Source organism: Chiloscyllium plagiosum, chromosome 32, assembly GCF_004010195.1.
Source record: "Chiloscyllium plagiosum isolate BGI_BamShark_2017 chromosome 32, ASM401019v2, whole genome shotgun sequence".
NCBI classification, from domain to species: domain Eukaryota; kingdom Metazoa; phylum Chordata; class Chondrichthyes; order Orectolobiformes; family Hemiscylliidae; genus Chiloscyllium; species Chiloscyllium plagiosum.
The window spans coordinates 27,087,484-27,099,473 of record NC_057741.1 but is presented as its reverse complement, the minus strand read 5'-3'; the positions used below and the strand labels follow the sequence as shown (position 1 = coordinate 27,099,473).

General features: G+C 43.7%; 1 long non-coding RNA gene across 1 annotated transcript in view; it reads left to right on the top strand.

Annotated features, from left to right (window-relative positions):
- Positions 1-10,527, top strand: part of LOC122539288 — a 29,861-nt gene extending 19,334 nt beyond the window's left edge. The window contains exons 2-3 of the long non-coding RNA XR_006309020.1: positions 2,437-2,543; positions 10,476-10,527. This is a non-coding gene — a long non-coding RNA (uncharacterized LOC122539288). The remainder of the gene's footprint in view (positions 1-2,436; positions 2,544-10,475) is intronic.
- Positions 10,528-11,990: the final 1,463 nt, after the last annotated feature.

Here is an 11,990-nt window from a genome sequence, read left to right as displayed (position 1 = left end):
CTGGCCAGGTAGTCACGGAGGGAACGGTCTTTGCGGAAGGCGGAGAGTGGTGGGGAGGGAAATATATCCCTGGTGGTGGGGTCTGTTTGGAGGTGGCGGGAATGTCGGCGGATGATTTGGTTTATGCGGAGGTTGGTAGGGTGGAAGGTGGGCACCAGGGGCGTTCTGTCCTTGTTGCGGTTGGTGGGGTTGGGTCTGAGGGCGGAGGTGCGGGATGTGGATGAGATGCGTTGGAGGGCATCTTTAACCACGTGGGAAGGGAAATTGCGGTCTCTAAAGAAGGAGGCCATCTGGTGTGTTTACCCATCCACAATTCATTGTTGTAACTGCACAGTGTGGCTGCCTTCAGTTAGATCCCATTTCACTTGTGTGTTCAAAACATGACTTATGCACATTCAGGATATCAGGAGAAAGTCTTATGTTTGCAGAATTCTTTGGGAAGGTAGGATACCACTTTGGGGAGGAAAGGTGCCCTTTTGGATAGAAATAAGGAAACCTTTGGGATACATGATATTTCTTTTGTAAGAGGTTGAATGCCCTTTGGAATTATTAAAGGCAGGCATGAATGTACATTAAAAATAGATAAACCAGTTAGAACTGTCAAGCTGTCAAAGGAATTGTCATTAGGGTTGTCAAGGAAAGTGTCATAGAATCATAGAGTCATATAGCACGGAAATAGACCCTTCGGTCCAACTCATCCATGCTGATCAGATATCCTAAATAAATCTAGTCCTACTGGCCAGCATTTGGCCCATATCCTTCTAAACTTTTCCTATTAATATCAAGGAAACTAGGAAGGGAATTATCAAAGAATATGTCAAGGTGCTGAAGCATTTAAGTCGAGTGTGGTGCTGCAAAAGCACAGCAGGATCCAAGGAGGAGGAGTATCGACATTTCGGGTATTAGCCCTTCATCAGGAATGCTGAAGCATTTAAACAGCCTGGCCGGTAAAACTTTGAAAAAAACAGCTGCAGTGTAAAACAAAAATCAGTACTTGTTACTTCACTTTGTAGTGATTGGAACAAGGTCAGCCAGCTCGACCTCATAGAATGTGTTCCCTGACAGGGGGTGTTAATCTGGTCCAATCAGGGAGCCCTAGCTGACGGATAGAAAGGGTGAGTGTCAGAAATACTCACACTCTGGTTCCTGACTCTGTATGAGGTACTACTATAGACAAGGACTGTTCATGTATAAATAAGTGACTTAGTGACGGTGCAGTTATTTCAACTCCATCTGTTGACATAAGCCTGAGGGCTGTCATATTAAGATTTGTGCTGCACGACTGATTTCATGAACTGTTGTTATCTCAGTACAGTGCCCAACAGTTCACAGTTTGTTTGATACTCTTTAAATGCTTATAAAATAATTTTTGTAGAGCCATTAATACAAATGCTTGCTTTTTAAAAATGAGATTCCCTGCAGTGTGGAAACAGGCCCTTCGGCCCAACAAGTCAACACCAACCCTCTGAAGAGTAACCCACCCAGACTCATTTCCCTCTAACTAATGCATCTAACACTATGGGCAATTTAGCATGGCCAATTCTCCTGACCTGCACATCTTTGAACTGTGGGAGGAAGCTGGAGCACCCGTAGGAAACCCACACAGATACAGGCTTTCACCTGAAACTGGAATCAAACACAGGCCCCTGACGCTGTGAGGCAGCAGTACTAACCACTGAGCCGCTGCGCTGTGCTGTCTGATGATAGATTAAATGAATGGAGGTAGCAAAATGCAGTGAATGGATTTTATTGCTGAGTTTTTTTAATACAATGAATAAATTAATAGTTACTTAGAACTTTATTTTCTTGATCTCAGCATGGATCCTGAGGTCTGCCCATGATGGATATAAGCTGAGCTGTTATCAAGGGCTTAGAGACAAAGAGTGGTGTGTTGAGTCATGGGCAGCATTGGTTGCCATTAATTTAGCATAGGAGCTACAAGGAGCCATGGATTTGGGTAGGGGATCATAGGTTAGCATGGCGGTTGTAAGGAACCATGAAAGATGATTAGAAGGCAGCATGGGTTAGCCTGGATGCAGCATGCTGAGTCAGACTTGTGGAGCCAAGAATTTTCCTGACTCTGTGCTTCCAAACCCAGAAGCAAAAAGTCCAGGCCTGCATTGTTTCATGATCAAGCTTTATGTTACAGCTAACTTTGTTTGATGAATGTAGCATTCAGGTAGGTGTTAGCCTCTCAGGAGATTACTGCAATGGTTTTACAACACTTGTTGTCAAAGGTTCCAGAATGAATGTTCCAAACAAATCTTGTAACATTTCTTTTCATAATATGAAAACATCTATACTTCTTTTTCTGGCGCACATCAATAATTTATGACATTTAAGTATTAAAAATGCACATAAATTTAGTCGAGAACAAGCATCTAAATGTTTAGCATCTGCATTAGTTCTCATTAATTCTGATTATATTTTTTGCAGGCACAAGTGAAAACACTTGAGGTAAACCAGTGAGTCCTTTGCTCCAAATACATAATCCATGGATGAAGCATTTTCACAACCAGTAACATATGATACATTCTCAGCACGTAAGTCGAAAAGTCAAAATATTTATTTCATTTTATCCTTTTTCTACAGCACCAGGCATACAATGGACTATTCCATTAGTAATAACGTAAAATGTGACTCCTATTCATATTTCACATGCCTATAACACAAATTAATTTTGGGCTATTCACATCTGTGAAAAATATCACACTACACTGAGATATCCTCTGTACAGCAGCTAAAGGCTTTGGAATTTCTAGATGTCATAGATACTAGATTTTTAGCAGACCAACCCAGACTGCCACTTGAAGCAACTGGCATTGTGGCCTTCAAAGGGTTGTTTTATCTGATATTGACAAATAACTGCAGAATTCTCTTTACTGGGCCAGACGTTGCTGGACTAGCATAATTCACAACAGGAAACATGAACTCAGGAACAGTTTCACATAGTTCAGGTCACATTATTTTTAGAATTAGAGTTAGATTTATTGTCACTTAAACTCATATCAGTGCACTGAAAAGTTTACAAAGTCGCCACTTACATCACCATCTCAGGTACAAAGGTACAGATTCTTAGAAACGAATTGGAAAAATAAAGAGATAAAAAGTTCAGCATTACAGTCCTTCAAGCAGACTGTGCCAGGTCACGCCTCCAGTCCATGCCAGGCCTCATCTCCAGTCTGTGCTAAACCTCACTTCCAGTCTCCGCCAGGTCCTGCCTCCAGTCCATGCCAGGCCTTGCCTCTAATCCACGCCAGGCCTTGCCTCCAGTCTATGCCAGGCCTTGCCTCGAATCCACACCAGGCTTCACCTTCAGTCCGTGCCATGCCTCGCCTCCAGTCTGCACCAGGCCTCACCTCCAGTCTATGCCAGGCCTTGCCTCAAATCCACACCAGGCCTCACCTCCAGTCCGCACCAGGCCTCGCCTCCAGTCTGCGCCTGGCCTCACCTCCAGTCTGCGCCAGGTCTCGCCTCCAGTCCGTGCCAGGCTTTGCCTCCAGTCCATGCCAGGCCTCATCTCCAGTCTGCGCCAGGCCTCACCTCCAGTCTGCGTCAGGTCTCGCCTCCAGTCTATGCCAGGCCTTGCCTCAAATCCACGCCAGGCCTTGCCTCCAATCCACACCAGGTCTCACCTCCAATTTAGGCCAGGTCTCACCTCCATGCCGCGCTGGGCCACGCCTCCAGTCTGCACCAGGTGTCGCCTCAATTCTGCACCAGACCTTGCCTCCAGTCCACACCGAGCCTTACCTCCAGTCTGCGCCAGGCCTCACCTCCAGTCCGCACTGGGCCTCACCTCCAGACCATGCTGGGTCTCACTTCCAGTCCACGCTGAACTCAACTTTACACTGCACAAAAGGATGCAGCCCCTCTCCAGGCACCAAGCTCCACGGCTGATAATGACCCGCCAAACATCGAGATCCACTGCAGCCGACGGCCAATCGAATCCCCGCTATGGGCCAACTGCAGAACTGCTCCAGTCACCAAGCTCTGCTGCAGTCACTATTCCACCAAGTCTCCGAGTCCAGGCTCCAGGCCTACCCAAACCAGGCATCCTCAGTCTGGGCACCATCACCATTGCTGCTAACAAGCCTCCAACACCATGCCAGCTTCCACATGATGGCAGAAGATGAAAGGAAAGTGAAAGAACAAGACGGAAAAGGAGCAAGTGAGAGGAGAGGATGCAGGCAGCCTGGAGCGTTCAGGTTCAGGAGCCCTAATACTCCCTACCATGCCGGTGATGCCATCTTGGACTAAGGAATCTTGGACACATTTGCACTTCAAATTGGTGAGAATGCTTATAGGAGCAGAAGTAGGCCATTCAGTCCATCAAATCCATTCCAGCATTCAATGAGGTCATGGCTGATTTGATAATCCTTAAATCCACTTGCCAGTCCTTTCCCAAGAACCGTTCATTCATTTTCTGATTAAAAATCTGCATAGCTCAGCCTTGAATACATTTAATGGCAGCCCTCTGCAGTATAGAATTCCACAGATTCACTACATGGTGAGAGAACACAATTCCTCCTCTTCTCTATGCTAAATCGATGACACCTTACTCTGAGATAATTCCCTTTAGCCACAGTACCTCCCAAAGGCCAAACATCCTTTCCACTTTTATCCTTTGAAACTTGCCCAAGAATTTTATACCTTTCAATAAGTTTGCCTCAGGACAAAGTCAAAAAGGCATCTTGACCTTGTGTACTGTCGTTTCAATGATCTGCTGTATCAGCCTTGGATAAGTTAGAATTTCTCTCTGATCGAGAAGGTTGTTGGTTGAAGTCACCTGAGCACAGAGTTCATACTGGCTTTCCAATACATTATTGAGAGATGTAGTATTCTTGGACGTACTGGCTTTTGGTCTCAAGTCAAGTTGAAAGATCTCATGCTACTGTTCTGAAGAAGTGCAGGGAGTCATCCCGAGTTTCCCAGCCAAAGTTTATGCCTTAATCACCATCACAAAAACAGATTATAGAGGAAACTCGATTATCCGAAGGATATGGGTGGGGAGTATTTCTTTTGGTTAATCGAATTCCGGATAATCGATGCTGGATAACATAGTTAGCCAAGCATCGTGACCTTGCAATCTTGTTCAGATGATCCGAAGTTCAGTTAATCAAACATCAGATAATCGAGGTTCCTCTGCATGTGGTTTTCAACACATTGAGGTTTGTGGAACTTTGCCATGGGCTCACATTGACAGCTATGTTTTCTCGATTGCAAGAGTGATTCCACTTCAAAAATACTTTTGTGGCTGTAGTGTCCTTTGAAAAATTCAGTGGTCGTGAAAGGCATTACATAAATTGAAGTCTTTCCTTTTACCAAAAGATCGGCTACACGAGACTATAAGTAGATAAAAATAGATACCCGTGGGCTGAATCTTACGTTTTATTTGCTGAGATCAAGTTGTGTCAAGTATTTTGGAGAGATTTTCACTGTGAGGCCTAGCAAGTTTTCTTGTCCAATCTTACCAGACTTGCCTCATTAATTACCTGCCACATCCCTCTGATTGATTTCCACTCTCCCTTAACACATGCCATTCCCAGAGCACCACTACACTCACCTGACATCTGCCAAAACAGCAGCATCCCTTAAGCCCACACCACCTTTAAAAGCCTATTATGCCCCTGAACAAGCACTGTTAGTCTGGAGCTCTCCTGCACAGTTCCTGACATTTTCCCTATACATCACAATAGGTAGAGGAGATTAGTGCCCCACTTTGCTGGTAGGGTTCTGAAAGACCCGATGAACGGAGAGTTGCTGACACAGGATATCGTCTTCCCACAGGACCAGCAGTGGAGGCCACAACAGCAGACCATGCCAGCCTGATCTGAGGTCAGTGTTGTCACAGCCATCGGCAGGAATGGCCAGCACTGTAGGAAGAAGGTTAATGAACATCTCCATTCCACCGATGTCAGTGCCACCATCTTCTCTCCAATATTTCATGCTCACTCTATCTCTATCCTACCATATCCACCTTCCAAAAGGGCTCATGCTCTAAAACTCTCACTATTGTCTGCAATGTCTTCCCCACTCACTGTCACCCACCCAAACACCAAACTGCATTAAATCTGCATTAAGCGCTGCCTACTCACTCACTCGGGACACCTCCGCACCGGCATCAAAAACAACAGCTCTTCCATCCACTCTCATTTCCCATAATACCTGTCTCTCTCTCTCATTCCAGTAGGAAAGTATCCCACAATAGGGCAGAAGGAATCAAAACAGATGATAGGCTGCCTGTCAATCAGCTCCTGGCCCCTTATATGGAGAACACCCTGACCCCATTAGGAACAGATGTTCTCAGGAAAATGCATGAAAGAAATGTGGAGGTTGTTTAGGAAGCACTTGCTGATAGTGCTGGATAGGTTTGTCCCACGGAGGCAACAAGGAATGGTAGGTGAAAGAACATTGGGTGACAAGAGATGTGGAACATCTAGTGAAGAGGAAGAGGGAAGCTTACTTAAGGCTGAGGAGGCAAGGGTCAAACAGGGCACTAGAGGGTTACAGGGTAGCCAGGAAGGAACTGAAGAATGGAATTAGGAGAGCTCGAAGGGGGCAGGAAATACCTTTAGCAGGTTAGGATTAAGGAAAACCCTAAGGCATTCTATATTTATGTGAGGAGCAAGAGGATGGTCAGAATGAGGGTAGGGCAGTTCAGGAATAGTGCAGGGAACTTGAGCCTAGAGTTGGGGGGGAGGCCCATAATGAATACTTTGCTTCAGTTTTCACTATGGAGAGGGACCTTGTTGCTTGTGAGGACAGCATGAAACAGGTTGATGTTAAGAAGGCAGATGTGCTGAAAATTTTGAAAAACATAAAGATAGATAACTCCCTGGGCCAGACGGGATGTACCCAAGTTTTCTACAGGAAATGAGGGAAGAGATTGCTGCTTCTTTGGTGATATTCTTTGCATCCTCACTGTCCACTGGAATAATGCCAGATGATTGGAGGGTGGCAAATGTTACTGCCCTGTTCAAGAAAGGGAATAGAGATAATCCTGGGAATTACAGACCAATCAGTCTTACGTCTGTGGTAGTCAAATTATTGGAGAGAATTCAGAGCAACAGAATTTATGATTACTTGAAAAACCATTGTTTACTTAGAGATAGTCAGCATGACTTGGTGACAGGCAGGTCATGCCTCACAAGCCTTACTGAATTCTTTGAGGACGTGACAAAACACATTAATGAAGCTAGAGCAGTGGATGTGGTGTACCTGGATTTGAGCAAGGCATTTGATAAGGTTCCCCACGGTAGACTCATTCAAAAAGTAAGGAGGCATGGGATACAGGGAAAGATGGCTATCTGGATACAGAATTGGCTGGCTCATAGAAGACAGAGGGTGGTAGTAGATGAAAAGTATTCAGCTTGGAGCTTCATGACAAGTGATGTTCCACAGGGATGTGTTCTGGGACCTCTGTTCTTTGTGATTTTTATAAATGACTTGGATGAGTATGTGGAAGGCTGGGGTTAGTAAGTTTGCTGATGACATGAAGGTTGGTGGAGTGGTGGATAGTGTTGAGGGCTGTTGTAGGTTGCAATGGGACATTGACAGGATGCAGAACTGGGCTGACAAGTGGCAGACGGAGTTCAACCTGGAAAAGTGTGAAGTTTTCATTTTGAAAGGTCAATTTGAATATAGAATACAGAGTTAAAGGCAGGATTCTTGGCAGTGCGGAGGAACAGTGGGATCTTGAGGTCCATGTCCATTGATCCCTCAAAGTTACCACCCAAAGTGATAGGGTGTTAAGAAGGCATATGGTGTGTTGGTTTCATTAGCAGGAGGATTCAATTTAAGAGTTGTGAGGCTATGCTGCAGCTCTATGAAGCCCAGGTTAGACCACACTTGGAATATTGTATTCAGTTCTGGTCACCTCATTATAGGCAGGATGTGGAAGCTTTAGGCAGGGTTCAAAGGAGATTTACCAGGATACTATCTGGACTGGAGGGCATGTCTTATAAAGAAAGGTTGAGGGAGCTAGGGCTTTTCTCATTGGAGCGAAGAAAGGTGAGAAGTGTAGAGGTGTACAAGATGATGAGAGGCATAGTTAGAGCGAATAGTCAGAAACCTTTTCCCAGGGAGAAATGGCTACCACAAGGGGGCATAATTTTAAAGTGATTGGCAGAAGGTTCAGGGGAGATGTCAGAGGTAGGTTCTTTACACAGAGAGTGGTGGGTGTGTGGAATACACTCCCAGCAGTGGTAGTAGAGTCAGATGCATAAGGGCGACTCTTGGATAGGCATATGGATGATAGCAAATTGAAGGGTATGTAGGTTAGTCTGATCTTACAGTAGGATAAAAGGTCAGCACAACATCAAAGGCCTGTACTGTGCTGTACTGTTCTATGTTCTAACCACCCTCAGCAGCTGACAGTGTCTGATACATCTCGACTGCCAGACGAAGTAGTGGAGGTTGGTATAATTACAAAGTTTAAAAGGCAAGTGGACTGATGTATAAATAAGAAGGGTTTAGAGGGAAATGGGCCAAGTGCTGGCAAATAGGACTAGATTAATTTAGGATATCTGCATGGACGAGTTGGACCGAAGGGTCTGTTTCTGTGCTGTACATCTCTATGACTCTGACTCTGACTGGTATCGGAGACTATCTTTGACTCACTGTGCAGGAACCACTGACTGAAGGATCTCACCCTTGTGATGACTGCTGACAGCTTCCAGGCTTTTGTCTGTGCTAAATAACATATTGATACAGCAGTTGTGTGAGCCTGGTATCTTTTGCAAGATGCAAGAAGGCAAGTCAAGGGATGCTGTGAGATAGTCTCAGAGTGAGTGAGCATTAGGAAAGCTAGTGAACAGCCTGAAGATGCAATCTAGTGCAGTTCATGAGCTGAGTGTGTGTTCCTGAGCATAGTGTCCTTGCTGCAGCTTCACAATGAGAGTTGCCATTTGCCTCGCGATGCAGCATTGAAGTGTAGAAATGTCCTTTAAGTGGATCAGCAATGAACTATGAGTGGTTTTGAGGCTGGGACATGTCTGTTACCAATGTCTGTGGACATGGAGTCAGCATGACTGATGTCCATGGAGCATTCTCTGAGACGTTGGTGCCTATGACCAACATGGAAGTCATTCAGAGCAAGCAGTGAGCTGAAGTTGCTGGTACCTGCTCTGATTTCCATGTGGAGAATTCCAATCGTCTAGTTTGCTCACGGCAGGTAACAGAGTAGGAAGCTGCAAATGAAGGAGGTGAAACGCGCAGTTAATAAAGTTGTTAACAAGCAGTAATCCCCCTTACTAGGCAGCTCGCTGCTGCCGAGTGAGAATTTCACCTTGATGCCAATATCTTAACTAAATATTGCAATGAGTTGTTTCCAACATCAGGAAAGATCTCGCTGGACTTCTCACATGATTCTGCCACATCGCTCCCTTTACCCTACGTCATTCAGGTCCTGTAAGATTTCCCACATTGCATTTCCACCCAATATCCTCATCACCACTTTCCCGAGGGCAATTTAGCATGGGTAACAACCAGCCAATGAAGCCCACATCATGTGACAGAATTTATTTTTAAAAAGGAACTGACTATCAGGAGGCAATAAATATGGCCCCGCACACATTCTGAGAACAAATAAATAATGCTCAATCCCTATTAAATTCTTCAACATTAATCCAATTAATTTTTGCTGCAGCACATAATATCATACCCACTGCCCCAGGATACAGCTCCTTTAATAATGCTACTCATCAATAAAGAACAACAATCAAGTTGAATAGTATCCCACACTGATAAATTCAATCACACTGAATGTCAGAAGGAAGCACATTATATTAAAGGACAGATTGTCGTTGCATATTGAATCTAAACATGCTGGAAATAGGAAAAAACCCAAGTGACATTCCAATCAGTATTCATCCACACAGCTTAGTGGAAAATGCCAATTCAATTACAGCATCTGCAGCAGAATGTGGCCAAACTACAAGAGGAAATTAACACTCAAGAAACAGAGCAGAGGACTAAAATTTTGGAGATATTTCCAAAAGCAGATCATAACATCAAACAAGTTCACGGACTTGCAAATATATCCAAACATACAGCACTGAGGTGGTATTGGGAAAAGAGGCTGACCCTTAAACAGTTGCATGAATGATTTTCTAAAGTTAAATAACTTTCTACAAATTCTGCAATTATATAACTTCTTGTAAGTTCTGACCTAATCAATAATCAATAGGATCAGACTCAAAGCAATCTGTTTACCTGAGCAATAATTTGTTACGACTCTGCACAAAGACAAATTAGGTGACTAACAATTAAATACTCAGTATCTCAAAACAATTGATAGGGTCTGACACTATACACACTCATTATGTGATGCTTTCTCAACACTCTCTTCATGGGTGTGTAATTTGCTCCCAGCTGTTAGTTTATCTAGTCTCGCCATTGACCATAATCTTCATGAAATTTCTATATGCTCCCAAATAGCAGCTATTATGTTTTATATTTGATTACTCTACTTTCAGACTTTCTTCATCTACCGATGTTCTCAGCCCTACAATCTCCTTTAATATCCAAGAGGACACTGTGCATCTTTTCTGGAAGAGGCTTGATTTCTTCTTTTATGTCAAAGACTTAATTACTTCCTCAATGATCTATAATGTCTTAATGCATGTGACTTGGACCCTTCTCCCATGTTGCAGGAAAGTATTTCTCCCATTTTTATAGGTCTGGATACAAGAAAATCCTCAACACTTCTAAGAAATCCTCTCACCTTTGTCTTGGTCCAATTTGTTCTTTAACTCTCTTCACTTTATAAATGTTTGTACTGTTTCTAGGATGGGTGCTCTTACACCTCAAGGACTGTGTCGGTTCAAGAAGGCAGCTCACCAATCCCTTCTCAGGGCAATTAGAGATGGGCAATAAGTGCTGGTCTGGTCAGTAACACCAAAATGCATGAACGAATAATAATTCAGAAAAACAGGAGGTCTTGTGGTCCAATGGTTGGTCCCAGTTTCTCAGACAGAAGGTTTAAGATCAAGTCTCACTTCAGGACTTGATGGCTAAGGAAGGTGCATTCATAAAGGGGGAAAACAGATTGAGAATTAATTTGAAAGTCCTTTGAAAACATGCCAATGGCAGGAGATAACCACAGGAGATATATCTAGTCGCCAATGTGATACAAAGAAATTGGAGCCTCCGCCATCACTATCCATAGCTCCATGCTACAAAATACATGTAAAAGTATATGTTGCCCCAGACTCCTCAGATATTGGTTGGATCAGTTGACTCAATGACCAGAATGGTGCTAGCTATTGGGTTCAATCTTTGTTCCAGCTGAAGTGGATCCAAGAGGTACCCCCTTGCCCTAACTGTGTTGGAGTTCCTGGGGCATGGGTCAAGCCTACCTTTGGATTGAGAACTCAAAAGTCCCAACACCTCTCTGAACTTTCCTGTCCTGTCCCTTCTTATAATTATCACTACCATTCCCACATATCCTCACAGTGAAATTAAAACTCAATGTTCTATTTCCTACTTCCACCTATTCTGTCTCAGAATCTCAAAGTTGTCAAACTCTTGGCTTTCCCACCACTCTATTCCTCTTACAAATCAGTGTATCTTAATGCCCACGACTGACATCAGTTAACCACTGCCTTTTTGTTCATCTCATTTTCCCATTTTTTTTTCTTCAGTTGTCTCACAGTATGAATTTGAGGCATCTCTTTTCATTCTCTCCTTTGATATGGACATCGCCAACTGGCCAACATTTATTGCTTGTCCTTAGTTGCCCTCAAGAAGTAGGTTTCTGTGCAGGTAGCTTGATTGCCAGGAAGAGGCACAACATTGTAAATGTTTGCTTCTTTGAGGTTTTAAAGGTGAAAACTCTTAAAAGCAATGTACATATATGACTGAAGTGGGAGAACATTTGTGAAGGTATCACTGTCATTTTTTCTGCTTTTGGTCCAGAAATAAACAGTTTAATTATTTCAATTTCACAACTGACCTTGATGGAATCTGAACCTTCAGGTGATTACAACTAT